An 18372-nucleotide genomic window follows, 5' to 3' on the forward strand; every position below is an offset into this window, starting at 1 on the left:
TTAATAACATTGGTTCTCCCAATCCATGGACATGGGCTATCTTTCCATTTTTGTGTCATCTTTTTTCTTTGATCTGTTTTATAATTTATGGAGTATAGATCTTTTATCTACCTAGTAAATTTTTTTCCTAGGTATTTTATTCTTGTGCAATTGTAGACAGGATTGTCTTCTTAATTTCTCTTACTGCTACTTCATTGTGTGTAAAAGCACAACAGATTTATGTATATTAATTTTGTATCCTAAAACTTTACTAAACTTATCAGTTCTAGTAGTCTTTTGGTGGACTCATTAGTTTTCTACATATAGTATTATGTCATCAGCAAATAATAAAAATCTTACTTCTTTACCGATTTGGATGTCTTTTCTTTTTCTTTTCTGATTACTGCAGTTATGACTGCCAGTACTACATTGAATATATTCACAGTATTTACTTTAAAGTTAGTTTTTTTTGTTTTGCAAATGTTAGTATCTTTATAATTAATACTCTTTATTGATCTTTCTTTTTCCTTCTTGATTTTCCATCTACTATTTCCTAGTTACCACATATGTGGAAATTTGGTCCTATATTCTAGATAATCTTTTTAAAATAACAGGAAATATCAGTTTCAACAGCTTTGATTCACATAGTAGTGGCACTTGGGTGGCTCAGTTAGTTAAGTATCCACCTCTTGGTTTTTGGCTCAGGTCATGATTTCATGGGTCATGGAATGAGCCCCCACGTCATGCTCCATGCTCAGTCAGGAGTCTGCTTAAAGATTCTCTCCCTCTGCCCCTTTCCCACTCATTTGTTCTCTCTCAAATAAATAATCTTTGAGATAGAATTTACATATCTTAAAATCATCCATTTTAGGTGTAAAGATTAGTGATTTTTAGTATCACAAATATGTGCACCATCACCACAATCAATTTTATAGATTCCCATTACCAGAAAAAGAAACTCCATCTCTTTGGTATCATTCCCCTATGTCACATACACCCAGTCCTTAGCAAGTAGTTACATATTCTCTGTTTCTACACTTATAGATTTCCTTTTTAAAAAAATTCATATAAATCAAATAACTTAGTATATGATCTTTTGACTGACCTCTTTAATGCAGAATAATATGTCTAAGGTTTGTCTCTGTTGTAGCTTGTACTCTATTCTTTTTTTGTAGCTGAAGACTGTTCCATTGAATCAATCTACTACACTTTGTTTATTCATGTGGAAACCAAGAACCATGCTAAAGTGGGAGATTAAAGATCTCTTTACTAACCCTGCTCCATTCTGACTTCTTTGTGAAATTCCAAGGTTGAAGAAAAATAATGGTTGTGGGATTTTTAGACTACACCATGTATTTTTGTATTTTAATTTCTTCTAGACCCAACTTCTAAACAATCCATAGTATTCTTTGAAGTCCTGGTTACTCTCTTCTTGACCCTGCAAATCCTCATTCCACTTGTACTTGCCTTCAGGTATTGATAATTTTATGGTTCTTTAGTCAACTCTTAAGCATTTGTTTTTCTGACATTCAATTCATCAAGCTTTACTTGCATCTTTGCTACTAAATACCTTCATATAAAATCATGACACTCATTCTGTTTATTTTATGCTATTACCCAAAGATCAAAGGTTGTCTTTCATATACTACATCCAATTAGAAACAAATTTCAGCCTCATGAAAAAAGTTGTATTATGATTTTGGAAAGCAGATTGAATCATTTCTGAGTAGACTATTGATCTTACCAAATCAACCATGATACCTGTACACACAGTTTTTAATCCTTTTTCTGAAATGGGCTCCTATAGGGTATACAGACGGTTTATCATACAAATATTGACATTTAATTCTGTCTTCAAAGAGCAAATATGTAACTTTAATCATCTGTTCCCCACATGGTTTTCTACATACCTCTGTTTTGGAAGGTAGGCTTGTACAATGGAAGGGGTTTTAGACAAGTATACTTCTTTTTTTTTTTTCATGCAAATATACTTCTAGCAAAAAAAAAAAAAATGAGTTGAGATAATCCTGGCAACTTTAAGAGCAGTGGAAATCTCAGGGAGTTTATCACTCAATATTTCTTTTCTTTCCCCCTAAATCAAGATTACTTTTAAACATTATTATTTTTTCCACTGGAAATGAAAATGAAAATACATACTTTACTAATGCCACTGTTTCTTGACAGCCAGTGTTTTACAAATTTGATCTAAAATTAAATGACAGATCTCTCAACTTTATAGGAAGTCCAGGAACCGAGAAAGAAATTCTATAATTTTTCTGGTTGTTAGAAGGGGGAAACACATCACTATATTTCCTCTGTAATAATACTTGCCATCTCTTAAATAATTTCTATGATTCAAATTGTGAGTGTATATGCATCTTGCAATAGGTAAAAAGTGCAAATTAGTGAGATCCTAGTGAGTTTAATTTCCTCTACAAATAGTAACAATAACTGGTGAAGACCTTAAAGTTAAGTCATTAATTGCTGGACAGTAGGTGATTTCCAGCACTGGAAGCTAAATGTGGTGTTCTGTACTTTGGATTTACAATTGTTGCTTTTAGAGCATGGCCCTTCCATCATCCATTTCCTTAGTTGAGATACAAACTAATTCTGCTACAGAGCATCTCATAAGGCAGATATGATCAGTATTTATTTTGTTGAGCCAGTGTCTACTTTGTTGGATATGAAGATCAAAATATGTGCAAAAAGCATGAATTGAAGAGGGTGAGCGAATTTCAGAATGTAGGTAATAAAATCTGAATAAGTCACTAAACAAGAGGGAGGGGCAGAAGCCAATTAAAAAGCCAGAGAACAAAGTCAACTTGGGAAAACTCCCAAGTAAATGGAAACAGAGAATGACAGGCAAATGGAAATGCAATTTTGGATGAATATATAAGACTATATACTGACTATAGTAAGATCTATCTGCACTATTTGTATGATGCATTGCCAAGCCAGCTCTGATGAAAGAACGAGGTACAGGGCATACAGAAATGAGTTGACATTGCAATAAATGGCATTAAAATTTTTTCTTATTACCGTTGTTGGACAAATTTGTTGCACAAAAATTAAATTACACAAGGCCATCATGAATTGATTCCAAAATTTTTATGTAGTGCCAAGAACTCATTAAGGACTTTTGGTATGAATCTAAACTGGAAACATTTAAAAGCACATATATTTTTCCATGTTTTTGCTTTTGGGCTGAGAAGAAAATCTAAAATGTGAAAATAGGAAAGACTATAAACAAAGGGGTTTGTTGTTTTCTGTAGGATGTTTTCACTAATGGTTTTTCCTTGGGCACTATATATTTATCTAAGAGAAATAGAAAGTTTCAGAGCCTTCAGAAAAGAAATAAGGCATTTTTAAGACAAATAAATTAGTGTTGTATATATATGTGTATATGCTTTATTCAAAGTTGTTTCTATGAAATTAACCAACTTGTTTTTCTTTCTTTTTTCTGCCTTTTTTTCTCTTCATTTTTCAAGTGATATTTGAGTTAGAACTGAATATACAAAGAGATGAATGTTAGATGCTCTGATTAATGCAGAGGTGGGGCGGCAGATCATTACCAACAGTGATATTGATCCATGGTGTGATAATCCATAAGATATTTTAATGACATAATTTAGAAAACAATTTGAGAATTATTGCCTATGAAGACTGTTATAATCATGTTCTATATTCTGGGTTTATGTAGCTAGGCAGCTAAAATCATGTTTTTAAGATCAGGTACAAAATCAACACAAGAAAAACAAAGGAAACGAAACCAACACAGCCAAATACAGTACAATTTAAAAAAATACCAGGTGGTATTTACAGCAGTAACAAACCCTTCCACTGTGGTAATTGAATCTGGATTTGCTTAATATTCCATCTGGGTACTCTTCTCTAGCTTTTAGTGAGGTCATGACTGTGAAAGATGAGAAAGAGGCATCACATAAATTCAGAGAAACAACTCTATGATAAATGACTGATAGTACAAACATACAAACTTAGTTTTGTCCTACGTCTACATAAATGCTGGCTATATAACAGAACATAGTTTGTCCATATCTTGAGACATTTTCCAATTCCCTCTGATACACAAAATTTCTTGTTTCTCTTATTTTTGTTTCCATTCTTTGGGGATTTTTATTTCCATTCCTTGGGGATTTTAAATTCTTCTTTTTCTTTTTCTTTTTTTTTTTATATAAAAACATATGAACTGCAGGTAAAAAGACTTTAGGTAACAAAATCATTCTTATTCTTACAGAGTAGTATGCAACTCCTAAATTGACAAGATTTGCTGTGTTTTTTGCATGCAGATTACTAAGCTTGCGAACTAAATATATATGTATATATATATACACACACACACTCAATTATGTATATATTTACTTCTATATTTTATATATATTTACATATATACATATATATTCATACATATATTCATATATATGTATATGAATTTCAAGTGAGCAAACCAAATAAGGCTTGATATAGTATTTTCTATGGTCTTTAAGACTCAATTGGTCCTAAAACAAAATGTTTACTTTCTCTACTGATCTCTGTACTGATTGTCAGTTTTCAAAAGCAACACATTTGTTGTCGTTAATCATGCAGACAGTAGAATTTTTTCAGAGTAACTTTAAACATGCAGCTTGTTTCCTGAATAATTATGCTTCATAATTACTTTAAATGATCCATTTGATATTTCAGTACTCTATTCTCTATAAATATTCAATTCATGAACTGGGAATCAACCTTCTCGTGGAGGAAATAATAATGTCCTTTGATCTCTTTAGTTTGTAACACTATTAGATTTTTATATTAGATGATTGAATATAAATGGGTAATATAATACTTTGTGCTAGGCATGTATACATATCTGTCTTATACACTGTTTGCTTTATTATGATCTTAGTTTTCTTTTATAAATTTCAGGGAGGAGGGAAATAATTGGATTATCCTCCTCTTTACTGTGGTTCAAAAGTCATACCATAATTAGGAAAGATGATGGTGAGAAGTCATTTTAAAATACTTAGTATTGAGATTAGCATCTTCAGAAAAATCAATGGCCTTTTGCAAATGGCTAACATAGATACCTATGGTGGTGCCTCTGGGACTATGGAGTGAGAATCTCTATAAAGCTGTTCTCCATTTAAAGAAAAAAAAGGGGATCCCTGGGTGGTGCAGCGGTTTGGGGCCTGCCTTTGGCCCAGGGCGCGATCCTGGAGACCCGGGATCGAATCCCACGTCGGGCTCCAGGTGCATGGAGCCTGCTTCTCCCTCTGCCTGTGTCTCTGCCCCTCTCTCTCTCTCTCTCTCTCTCTGACTATCATAAATAAATAAAAATTAAAATATATATATTAAAGAAAAAAAAAACATGGGTGCCTCGTTGGTTCATCTGGTTAAACAGCCAATTCTTGATTTTGGCTCAGATCATGATCTCAGGGTCCTGGGACTGAGCCCCATATTGGGCTCAGTGCTCAACAGGGAGTCTGCTTGTCGACTCTCCCTCTTCTCCTCTGCCTACTAGTGCACATAGGCGCCCGCGTTCTCACCCCCTCTCGTAAAATATATATTTTAAAAAATGATAAAATGGTCAAAATTAACATTTTCAGAGATTTGGAAATTAACCAAGTTGAAGAGTGTTTATTCAAGAAAAACCAGAACCTCAGGAAAAAGAGGACGTTTATATGGTCTTTTAACAAGTTATATTTCCCTACTGCACTTAACTGTCAGACCTCCATAAGAGCCTTGAAAACCATCAGCTTATGGCCAGGAGAGCTACAAATACAGCATTCTGGCCATCATGGAAGAGGGTAGGCCTGCCTTTGGGTCTCTCAAAAAGTCCATACCCATGGATTATAACTATTTGACCTGTTTTGTAACTCCCTACAAAAGCTTGATGGCGGTTGTTATTTACCTGGCTTAGAGCTCACTGTGGTAAAACCCTGTCCTCAAGACATTTTTTGAAAACAATCAGCAGTGATTATGTAATGGTAACAAATCAAAGTGAGCTCACTCCTTGGTAAATCAGAAACTGCACCAGATTGAGTTTTCACAAAAAGAAAACTTAATTTGCAGCAAAAAAGGAGAACACAGGGACTGGCTTCTAACTCCTCAGCAAGGATGGGTGGGTTCCTTTTGTTGAGGGTTAGGATGAATGTTTAGATAGGGAAACCTTGTCATTGGATGTCAGTGTAGGCATGTGCCTTAAGCAAGTGCCTTAAGAAAACATGCGTATACACACATTATAAGTTATGTTAATGAGACCTGTGCTCCTCCTTCGGTGGAGATTTTAGTGTAACAAAGTAAGGTAACTGCCTGAGTTAAGAAATAAACTGGAAAGAACTTAAGGAGAAATATGGGGAAAACCTCAAGAAGTATAAGCAGGTGGGCAATGAAGCTCAGGTCTTGGGGTCTAGCTAGTGATATAACTTCATGGCTATCTAAGGCAGACAGTTGGGAGGACACAAAAAGAAAAACATACTCAAAAACAAAGATAAGGCAGTGTTATAAGCTGCTGACTCTTGAAAGCACAGTTCAACACATGCAGAGTCTCTCAGCAAAGGTGTAAGAACATTAGTTCATGGCACTTAATGTCATCATTGATCAATAATTAAATGACCACTAATCTGAGAAGAGAATCAGTGATCTAAACCTGTAGGAAATAGAATTTTTACTGATATAATCTAAATAAGTCATTGAATAAGTAGTAGAACAACAAGGAAGAAACAGCAACAAAAACAAGCCTTGAGATAGGGGGAGAAAATATGATTTCCAGGATTGCCACATTGTTATATAAAAAGTCCAGTTTCATTAAAAAACTAGACATATGCAGAAATAAGAAAGTATAACCTGAATGCAGAAGAAATAAAAGCCAACAAAAATTCTTCCTGTGATAGACCACATGTTGTACAAAGACATCATATCAGCTATTGTAAATATTTTTAAAGAATTAAAGAAAACTATGTCTAATCAACAGAAAGTATGAGAACCATGCTTGCTAGGGATATGTCATCAATAAAGGAATAGAATGTATTTTTTAAAACAGAAATTCTAGACTTAAAATATAAGCTGAAATAGGAAATTCACTAGAGGATCTGAATAGCAGATTTGAGTGAGTAGAAAAAAACAATCAGCAAACCTGATGTTATGTGACTTGAGGTCATTCAGTCTGAGAAACAAAAGAAAAAATGAATTAGAACCTCAAGATAACATCAATATATTATCTTCATGGGGGGATACCATCAAGAATTAAACATATCCATTGAGAGCCCCCCAAAAATGAGATAGCTAAAAATTCCCCAACTTTGATGGAAAAACTTTACATATCTAAGCAGCTCAAATAATTCCATGCCTAGCCAAATAGCAGTCAAATTTTAAAGTCACAAAGGGAGTAACTTCAAAGAAGTGAGAAATGAGTCCTCATGCAAAAAAACAAAAAAGTCAAACCAAAAGAAAAAAAAAAAAAAAAAAAAACAAACCCAAAACCAAAGAAACAAACTCCAAAAGATTATTGAATTCTCTTCAGAAAACATGTAGGCCAGAAGGGCCAGGAATGTTATATTTAAAATGCTAAAAGAAAAATGCCACCTACCCATTATTTTATACCTGGCATCACTTTGTTTCGAAAGTGAAAGAGAAATTCAGACAACTCCAGATAAAAACTGAGAGAGTTTGTCAGTAGCAGGCCTGCCCTACAAAAAAAAATATTAGAATCCTTCTGGCTAGAATTTTTGAAAAGACACCAGAAAGTAACTCAATACCACACAGGTAAAAATAAGCACCAGTGAAGGAAATGACATAAGAAAACAAAAAGAAACTTTATATCTGTTTTTGGTAACACTTTTCCTCTTTGATTTGAGCAGGTGTATAAAGCAATAATTATAAAAGGGTTTTGATGGGCTTATAATTGAATGATAATGGGAACACAAGGAGAGGGGGAAACAAAGCTAGCAATTTTTTTGCATACTACTGATGGTATATTAATATTAATCTGAACTAGATTATTGAGGTTAAGAGGATAACTTAGAAAATTCTAAGAAAAAAAAAGAAAATTCTAAGAATAAGTACTTTATAAATTATTTTTATTAAGATAACTCAGAAGAATATAGTAAATGAAAGTATTAAATTATAATACACTAGGAAATATTTAATATAATTGAGTGACCACAAGGCAGCAATAGAGGAAAAAAAAAAACTACATAAGACCTATTGAAAACAAAAAACAAAATGGCAGATTAAGGCCTACCTTATTAATAGTGACATTAAATATAAATGGCATAAACACTGATTAAAAGACAGAGATTGAATAATATTAAAATAACTATATACTATTAACAGGGGACATGCTATATATTCAAAGATACAAATAGCCTGAAAGTAAAACTAAGTAAAAAGATACATCATGTAAACAGCAACTATAAGAAAATGGAATAGCTATAATAATGTCAGACAAAATAGACTATGACATAAAAAATTACTAGATTTTCATGTGTACACACACACACATATATAATCTTAGTTTTTCAGGTAAACGATATAATGATTCAAAAAATATATATAGGGGAATATAAATAATAGTGAAAGGGAATATAAGGGAAGGGGGAAGAAATGTGTGGGAAATATCAGAAAGGGAGACAGAACGAAAAGACTGCTAACTCTGGGAAACGAACTAGGGGTGGTAGAAGGGGAGGAGGGAGGGGGGTGGGAGTGAATGGGTGACGGGCACTGGGGGTTATTCTGTATGTTAGTAAATTGAACACCAATAAAAAATAAATTAAAAAATATATATATAGATAGCAAAATAATTTCAATAAGCGTAATTCACATCCATCCACACAGCTATACTTTTTTCTTGTTGTGAGACTTTTAAGATATACTCTTAGCAAATTTTGAAAATACTATGCAAAAAAAAAATGAAAATACTATACAGTAGTATTAACTATAGTTGCTATACTATACATTATATTTCTATGATTTATGTATTTTATAACTGTAAGCTTGTACTTTGACTGCCCTTACCTATTTTATCCTTCATTGCCCCTCCTCTGGCCATTACTAGTCTGTTCTCTGTACCAATGGATTTGGAGTGTTTTGTTTATTTTATTTAGATTATATATACATATATATGTGCAATTTTATAATATTTGTCTTTTTCTGTCTGACTTATTTCACTTAGCATAATGCTCTCAAGTTTTCATGTTATTGCAAGTGGCAATATTTCTTTATTGTGTATGGCTGAATAATATTTCATTGTGCATATATAGTCACATTTTCTTTAAAGGTGTATGTTATAATGATACAAATGTCAATATATCTAGAATTTATAACAATTAAAAAAAAATGTGTACCTAACAAAGTTCCCAAATACATGCAGCAAAAACTGACAAAAATAGTAGGAGAAAAAGACAATTCAGTAAATAGTACTACCTGAAGACTTTAATATCTCACTTTAAATAACAAATAGACAAACTTGGCAGAGGTCAACATAGTATTGGAAGACTTGAACAATGCTATAAACTAAAAATACATCCACAGAGTAATCTGCAATTACCTTCTATACAGTTTTCCAAAATGCACAGAGAACATTCTCCAGGACAGGACACACACCAGACCATAAACCAAAATTTAGTAAATTTAAGAAGATTAAAATCATAGAAAATATCTTATTTTTTCACAATTAAGTAAATCACTGCATATACATGTATTTTAATCTATTCACACTCAGAATTTCTAGATGATCATATAATGTAGAAAAATTATTAAATTTTTTCCTCTCTCAAATATATTTTTAACAAATTGCATTCTATTGTTTATGCTATTTCAAAAAAGACTGCAATATGGAAATAAATTTACACAAAAAAATCTAATATGTGTATATCATTGCAAGTTTTGATGAAAAATAATTTTCTTTAGCCTGAAAATTTATTCTTCCTAAAAATTTAAAGTCTTTAAGTGGAATTATTCATAGTATTTATGCCTTATCTAAAGTAAATTTAAAATGGTTTTTAATTTTATATAAATAATTTCTTGACAGCTGTTGAAAATTGTGCAGCCCATGTTTGTCTTTTCTACTATCCTGGTGTCTATTCTACAGATTCTAGTATGTTTCTACTATTTTCTACTATCCTGATATATGTTCCAAAAACATGGCCCAAGGAGAATTTGAACAACATAGAATATATCCCATTATGTTCCCACATGAAATTTCCTAATATGGTCATTAAGCATGTTAAGTATTTGTACTTTAATATTTCTCCTAGTTTATTTACATATTTTGATATTTTCTTTCACCTTATTTTGGCTTTTATAAAGCCACTATGCAATTCTGAGAGCTCACCTTTACAGAGCTTCACCCAGATTACAGACACCTTAATTCTCAAACTGTTAACGGCACCACTGTTCACTCTGTCATTTAAGTCAGAAATTTATTTTTGAGTCATTTTTTCTCCTACTTCATATACTGTGAAAATGATTCCCATTTCAGAATTATATCCAGATTTTTAAAAATTTACCTACAAAATAAGACATAATACTAGATTATTTTTGGCATGAGTCTTGAATAGGTACTTCTCAAAACAGTATCCTAATTGACAATACAGATATTAAGACATCCTGTCTCCTTATCCATCAGGGAAATGCAAACTAAAACCTAACCATATAACACTAAACACCAAATGGCTTATTGCAAAGAAAAGTAATAGAATAAAAAAAGATAATCCCAGTGGTTGCAAAGAGAGGGAGCAATGAAATTCTTACAGATTCTTACAGTTAAGAACATAAACTGAAATTCTTACAGTTAAGAACATAAACTGAAATAAGCACTTGAGCAAACTGATCACATTTATTAAATTTGACTTTATGAATACCTATGGCTAATAATGACCAATTATATACCCAAAAGAAATGTATGCATGTGTTCACCAAAAGACTTAAAAGAATGGTCAAAGGAACACTAATAGCAAGCTAATCCTGGAAATCATTTAAAACACATTTGTTGATATTTGATTATATGGGTAGTATACTGAATGAAAAAGTAATGAACTGATTTCAGATATATACATATATAAAATAATTCTATATTGTATAGGATATTATATATTGGCTATATGGATAAATATAAATGCATTAGATGTTTTATAAAATGAACGAATGCACAGAAATGTTTGTGGTGAGTCTCACATTTGCATAACTGTGGTATCAACAAAGCAGAGACAGGATTCTCAGATAAACATAATATTGAAACAAAAATATGTACTTTGGAGAGACGATATACAGATGTTTCATAAAGAAAATGCTACGTAAACTTTAGTAAAAGGCGATCTCAATTAAAATATCATCAAAATAATATTGAATTGTATATTCGAAATTATATATTTTTTGTGATACTATTCAATTCTGAAATTTTCCATATACAACATTAGGCATCTGTAAATAGATTATTATTGAGTGTATTGTGCTGTTGGATGTTTAAAAAATTGCTACCCAGTCTGCTATGCACAAAATTGTGCTCCCCTCCCCACAATGCCCAATTCATATGTTGAAGCCCTAGCCCCCAGTAACTTGGAATATGACTGTATATAGAAAATATATTTATTTTTCTTTAAATTTTGCCTGCAATGCCTAAATATGGTACACTGTTTCCTTTGAGGTATAATATTTCTGCTATATCCTATCTTGGTGTTCTGTAATGTACATTGAGACTTAATGGGCTATGATAGAGCTTTAAATCTACAATTTTTATTTTTTTTAAAAGATTTTATGTATTTATTCATGAGAGACAGAGAGATAGGCAGTGACGTAAGCAGAAGGAGAAGCAGGCTCTATGCAGGGAGCCTGACGTGGGACTCGATCCCGGGACGGTGAGATCACACCCTGAGCCAAAGGCAGGTGCTCAACTGCTGAGCCACCCAGGCGTCCCTAAATCTACAATTTTTAAATCTAATATTTCAAATATATTCCTTCTAGTATGGCTTTCTTTTTTTTAATTTAATTTTTTTTAGTATGGCTTTAAAAACTATTTTTGCACATGTATTCTCTACTCTTACCCATTTGTAACAACTATATATATTACATATAATATATAGCATATATATATACACACACCACAATATAAAGTATATGTCATTTATATCTTTCTTTTCTAATTTCTGTGTCATTCTCTCCCTCCTTCCCTCCTTCTGTCTCAGTCTCCCTTCTTGCCCTGTGTTTCTGTCTGTATGATATTCTAGAACTTTTCTCCATGTCACTCATTCCAAATTCTGCTCAGTTCATTTCTGCTGAGTTCATCTCTGCTCTGCTTTTGCATCTTTAATTCAGTTGTACTTTCAGAATTGATGTATATCTTATTTTAATCACTTGTGCAAAATATGTCACTAAACTATATAGTATATTAGACCATGAAAAATTTAAAAAATAAGACAAAAATATTTTAGAAAATGTACGATTTTACAAAATTGGGGTGGTTGATGATATAATTTCTCATAAAATGATGATTAGGTAAGTCTCACTAAGAAAATTAATTTTGAGAAAAGGCCTAGAGTAATTTAGCCAAGTAGATATACTGGAGAGGGTCATTCTGTTTAAAGGAATTAACAAGAACTGACACAGATTGGAGTGTAAAATATCATGCTTTATGAGGACAGGGAGATCGGAGAGGAGGTCCTGCAGAGGGTAGGGAGTGGAGGGAGAGATTGCAGTTCCTGGAAATAATTTTGATTTCTATTCTGAGGGATATAGGAAGCCATAAAAGGATTTTGAAGAACAGAATGATATCTTATTTAAAGTTTAATAGAGCACTTTGACTGTTGTACTGAGAATTAACTGGAGAATAATAACGGTAGAAGCAGGAAAGATAATAATGGTGGTAGAGATGACACAAAATGCTCTACTTTATTATAGACTCTGCTTTCAATTATTAAAACTTTTTAATTGCATACACATAAGATTTACTCCCTTAACCATATTTAAGTGTACATTTCAGTAGTGTTAAACATATTCCCATCATTGAAAAAACAGGTCTCCAGAACTTTTTCATTTTTTTCCAAAACTTTTTCATATTAAAAACCTGAAGCTCTGTACCTATTAAGCAATACCTCCATTTATTCACCCTCACTCTAGCTCCTAGTAACCACCATTCTACTTTGTTTCTATGAACTTCTCTACTTCCTGTATTTCTGATGATTGGAATTATAAAGTATTTATCTTTTGTGTCTGACTTATTGCATTAGCATTATGTTCTTAAAATTTAACCATGTTATATTATCACAGAATTTCCTTCATTTTTAAGGCTGGATAATATTCCATTGTATGTATGAATCACGTATTGTTTATCCATCTTTCCATGTACTTTGGGGCTGCTTCCACCTCTTGACCATTGTAAATAGTGCTGCTGTGAACATGGGTGTACAAATACCTCTACATGATCCCCCTGTCAGTTCTTTGGAAGTCAATTTTTTGACATCAGGAAGTGTGAATCTTCCAATTTTTTTTTTTTCAAAACCATTTTGGCTGTTCAAAGTCCCTTGAAATTTCATATGAAATTCAGGATAAACTTTTTTACTTCTATCAAAAAAAAAATGCCATTGAATTTGAATAGAGTTTGCACTGAATCTCTAGATTGCTTTATTATTTACTTCTTCACAATATTCTTTCAATCCATGAACATAAGATGCCTTTCTATTTAATCATGCCTTTCCTTTGACAGTTGTAGTTTTTGGTATGTGTCTTTTACCTTCTTGGTTAGTTTTATTCCTATGTATTTTGTTCTTTTTTGAAGCCATTATAAATGGAATTGTTTTCTTAATTACTTTTCCAAATTGTTCAAAGTCTGTGTATATAAACCACTGATTTTTGTGATTTTTCTATATTGACTTTGTTGAATTCATTTTAGTTCTGTGTGTGTGTGTGTGTGTGTGAAATTTTTAATGTTTTCTACTTATAAAATGTGGTCTTCAAAAAAATATTATATCTATCTAGCTTGGATGCCTTTTATTTCTTGCCTAATTGCTCTAGCTAGTATTTCTATACTGTTTTGTCCATCCCTCTACTCCAGGACCACACCGTGAGCTAAAGGCAGATGTTCAACCATTGAGCCATCTAGGCTCCCCTGATCTTTTTTTTCTTTAGCATCAGTAGTAATGTCCCCCTTTCATCTCTGATTTTAACTATTTGAGTCTTTCTCTTTTTCCTAATCTAGCTAAGTGTTTATCAATTTTATTTTATTTTTTAAAGATTTTATTATTCATGAGAGACACAGAGAGAGGCAGAGACATAGGCAGAGAGAGAAGCAGGCTCCCTATGCAGAGCCCAACGCAGAACGTAATCCCAAGACCCTGTTATCATGACCTGAGCCAAAAGCACTCCAAAAGCACTAAACCACTGAGCCACCCAGATGCCTCTCAATTTTATTTTTTCAAAGAAACACCTCAGTGTTGCTTTTTTCCCTACTGTTGTATTTTCTATTTTGTATATCTCAGTTCTAATTTTTATTATCCTTCATCTGCTAGCTTTAGGTTTAATTTCTTCCTTTTCTAGTTTCTAGAGGTGAAAGTTGTTTGATATTTTTTCATGTTAAATGTATACATTTATAGCTATATACTTTAATCTTAGCTGTATCTATATCCTTTCATCTTACATGTTTTCACTACATCTTGTAAGATTTGATACATTGTGTTTTCATTTTTTTTTTCTCAAGGTATTTTCTAACTGGTTTAGTGATTTATCCAACTCATTTGTTATTTAAAAGTGAATTTAATTTCAATATATTTGCAGATTTCCCAGTTTACTCTGTCCTATTTCTAGTTGCATTGCACTTTGAACCAAAAAAATGCTTTGATTTTGAGTTTCTTTAATTTATTAAGACTTGTCTTGTGGCCTAACATGTGGTTTTATCTTGGAGAATATTCCTATATGCACTTGAGAAGAATGTATTTTCTATTGTTGCAGAGTTCTTTATGTCTATTACAGGACGTGGATGCTTATTATACATATAATTAGAGTCTGAAGCTATGGATATAAAGATCTGGGATTCATAAGAGTGCTCTAAGTCTGACCTATAAATATGAGTGTATCCTAGAATATAGAAAGTATTTTGTGTCAAAGATCTAGAGGGGACATCTAAAAAGTGAAAACAAATAGAAAAAGAGAAGTGGTCCAAAGATTTATCCATAATGTACTGACACATTGAGAGTTTGGGGCGTTGAAGAGGATAGAAAAAGGGAATGAGTAGTAGGCAAAATGGTAGGAAGAAAGTCAGATGAAACTGGTGTAATAAAATATAAGGAAGTATTTTGAAGAGGAAGAAGTAGTGGCCAAATGTTTCTAGTCAGGTAAGACTTTATTACCTTGACAAAGGTAGTTTGGTGAGGAGGTGGGGCAAAACTAACTGGAGATAGTGATGGAAATAAGATTTTTTTTGAAATATTCACTGTAAGAAAGAAAGGAATTGTAGGGATAACTAGAAAGTAAAGTTAAAAAAAAAAAAAAAAAAAAACACTCTTTCTACCTGACACAGTAAATCACAATCATCTTAGTCTTTCAGAAAAAAAATGGTGTTGTCTTTATATACTCCAACCAAAGGAATGATTATAATAAGAGAAACTTCAGGTCAAGCACATAGAGAGAGAAATCTACATGAAGGCAGTGAAAGAAGTATTGAAAAATAGTAATACTAAAGTATTACTAAAAAATAGTCCACAACATGGTGTAATTTATGTCCTTTTGATCATTAATCTTTATATATGATATTCCAACAAGAATTCCAACCCCCTTCACAACAAATGAGTTTGTAAATGTTGGGGGAATACTGTCCCCTTACATCATGAGAGACCTGTAGGTCAGTTCTCAAAGAATTATGTTTTGTTTGTTGAAAAAGACCTATTTTCTTTCTACCCAGTAGATAAACCATCTTATGTAAACTGCCATTATTTGAATGCATGCTCTAATTTGGTTGAGTTGCATTGTTTCTGAGCTACTCTTTTGAATAATGGATTACTTGTGTTTGAAAATATTGATAGCATACAAGGTTACAAGTATGCCGCCCATGTTTTATAATGTTCTATTATTTGTAAATTTTAAAACATGCTAAAATTTCAAAATAAGAAGGCAAATAATTTCAAAGGCAAGAATTGAAAAGAACAAATTTACAAAAACAACCGCTCAACATACCAGTTCACAGAGTGAATTCAGCTCTAGTGATGTAACAGGCAGCATGACCAAAGGCTGAGCTGTGTATGTCCTGTCAGTAGGATCCACACATTTATCTCAACAGCCTGAGTCTGCTGCTACTAGATTCTTTGTTCTTTTTTGGTTAAATAAATTAGGACAGCAAGACATGTAGGCTGATACAACATCAGGAACAAAGATATTTCCTTTGTCTTTAGCAACTTAATGATTTTTTGTCAGCTGAAATGGAAGTTCTGGAATTCAGTGTTTGGTGGTTATCCACATTCCACATTTTTGCTACAACTTTTTAAAAACAGAACACCTGTAGACACCACAACATTTGAATGGAACTGTTCAAAAGTTTGTTTCACCTCATCGCTGCCCTTTGCATTTTCTGCTGGTAACTCCTAGTTTCTTCCAGGTTTCTCTTTATATTCTTAGATGAATTACTCAGCAATCTGTCAAGATATATATATTATTAGTGTTAAGACTTCTTAACAGACCACATACACACATACTCACACTCTTAAAGAGGCCTTTTACTGCTTAAAGAACTTTTTGTCCTCACTGCATCCTCAAGAAGTAGACAGGATACTGTTTCTAGTCCTCATATGTGATAATGGAATTAAAAACTCTACGGTTTTCTATAAAGCCCCAATGTTGTTTCTCCCTATCTCAAATGCTGAAATAAAATCTATTCAAAGTTAAATTTCAAAAAAAAAAAAAAAATAGAAGGCAAAAAGGTAAGGCATGGAGTATTTGAGCTACTTAAAATTGGTATTTTTGACTTAGCTTAGTCCCTAAGCTGTCTTCATACAGAGAATTAAGTTTGTAGCATCGGACTGCCCCTTCCATGTTTGTGCAAAGTCTGAAATAGTAAAAGGCACGTATATCAATTCAATTCCTTAGTACTTCACTCAAAGAACTTTTAGGAAAGCAATGCTGTAAAATGACTCATGTTACTAAGAATGTACAGTGTGCTTGTCTCCTAAGACCATTTGAATGTTCACTTCTAGTTTAGGGAAAAAAAGTATTTCTTTGTCTCAAAAGAGTATATTGATTAATTAAATGCAATCATTCAACTAGATGAACACTTAATAGGAGGCTTATCATGAAAATCATACTTCTAGGCAATGTTGATACCCCCCAAGATTCAGCAGGGGGAGCTTACCACATGGTGAGTATTATAGTTCATATTCAAACTCGAAGCTTCATCAGTTAGAACTTGATAGCACATTCCCATAAAGTCCTGACTAAAGTATATGAAAGACTGGAGTGTCTGCCTTGCAGCCTATTGATACAAAATCACTAGGATTTTAACTGGTTGATTCCATCTTTTTAGGTTTTCTGTATTGTGTGATAACGAATCAATCTTCATTCTAATTCGAGTCTCTCTATTTAATACCATTATCTCCCTCCAATGGCCTCACTTCATCCTGACTGACTGGTGCATTCTATCCTAGATATAGTTTAGGAAGCTGTTCAATGAACATGCTCTATGGAGACTGCTCTGACTACTATTTTCCCCCCACTTCTTCTCCTTCCCATCGTACACCAGGGTTAATTACTTAGAAGTATAGTTAATTTTTTTTATTTTCTAGACTTCTATTATGGCATTTAATAACTTGAACAATGCTTCTCAAGTAGGGGTGGTTTTGTCCCTAGGGGACATTTGCCAGTTTCTGGAGAAATTTTTGGATGTCACAATTGGGAGAGAGGTATAAATAAGATAATTTAATGGATGGATGCTATTATTTCAGCTAAACATCCTACAATGCACAGGACAGATCTCACCATAAAGCAGTTTCTGGCCCCAAATGTCAATAGTGTTGAGGCTGAAACCCATGGCCTGAAATTACATTATGTACCTATAGATGTCTTGCTTACTCTCTAGGTTTCCTAATAAAGAGCTATGGCTTGCTCATCTTTGATTACCTAGTACCTAATACAATTCCTGGATCATGATTGCCATCTTAGGGAGGTTAGTACAATTCATGATACTAAAACTAACACATGACAAAAACCCACATTAGTAGAGAAACAGTTTCTAAGATATACAACCCTACACAATGCTTTTCCTCAAAAATTTTTGGCTTCAAATTGGTTGATTTGGACAGATTTAGAACCTAATTTCTAATCACAATTTATCTTATATTTAGTTGATCTAAGTTGATTCTTCCTTATACCAATATTTTGATTATGCTATAGGAAATACACATATTTTTAATCCTTATT

General features: G+C 32.6%; 1 long non-coding RNA gene across 1 annotated transcript in view; it reads right to left on the reverse strand.

Moving 5' to 3' along the window:
- Positions 1–3358: 3358 nt before the first annotated feature.
- LOC144324221 (uncharacterized) overlaps positions 3359–18372 on the reverse strand; it is a 56274-nt gene continuing 41260 nt past the window's right edge. Inside the window, exons 6-7 of the long non-coding RNA XR_013389757.1 lie at positions 16509–16595; positions 3359–3892 (exon numbers count right to left, since the gene is read on the reverse strand). This is a non-coding gene — a long non-coding RNA (uncharacterized LOC144324221). The remainder of the gene's footprint in view (positions 3893–16508; positions 16596–18372) is intronic.

Source organism: Canis aureus, chromosome 1 (assembly GCF_053574225.1).
Source record: "Canis aureus isolate CA01 chromosome 1, VMU_Caureus_v.1.0, whole genome shotgun sequence".
Taxonomy (NCBI): domain Eukaryota; kingdom Metazoa; phylum Chordata; class Mammalia; order Carnivora; family Canidae; genus Canis; species Canis aureus.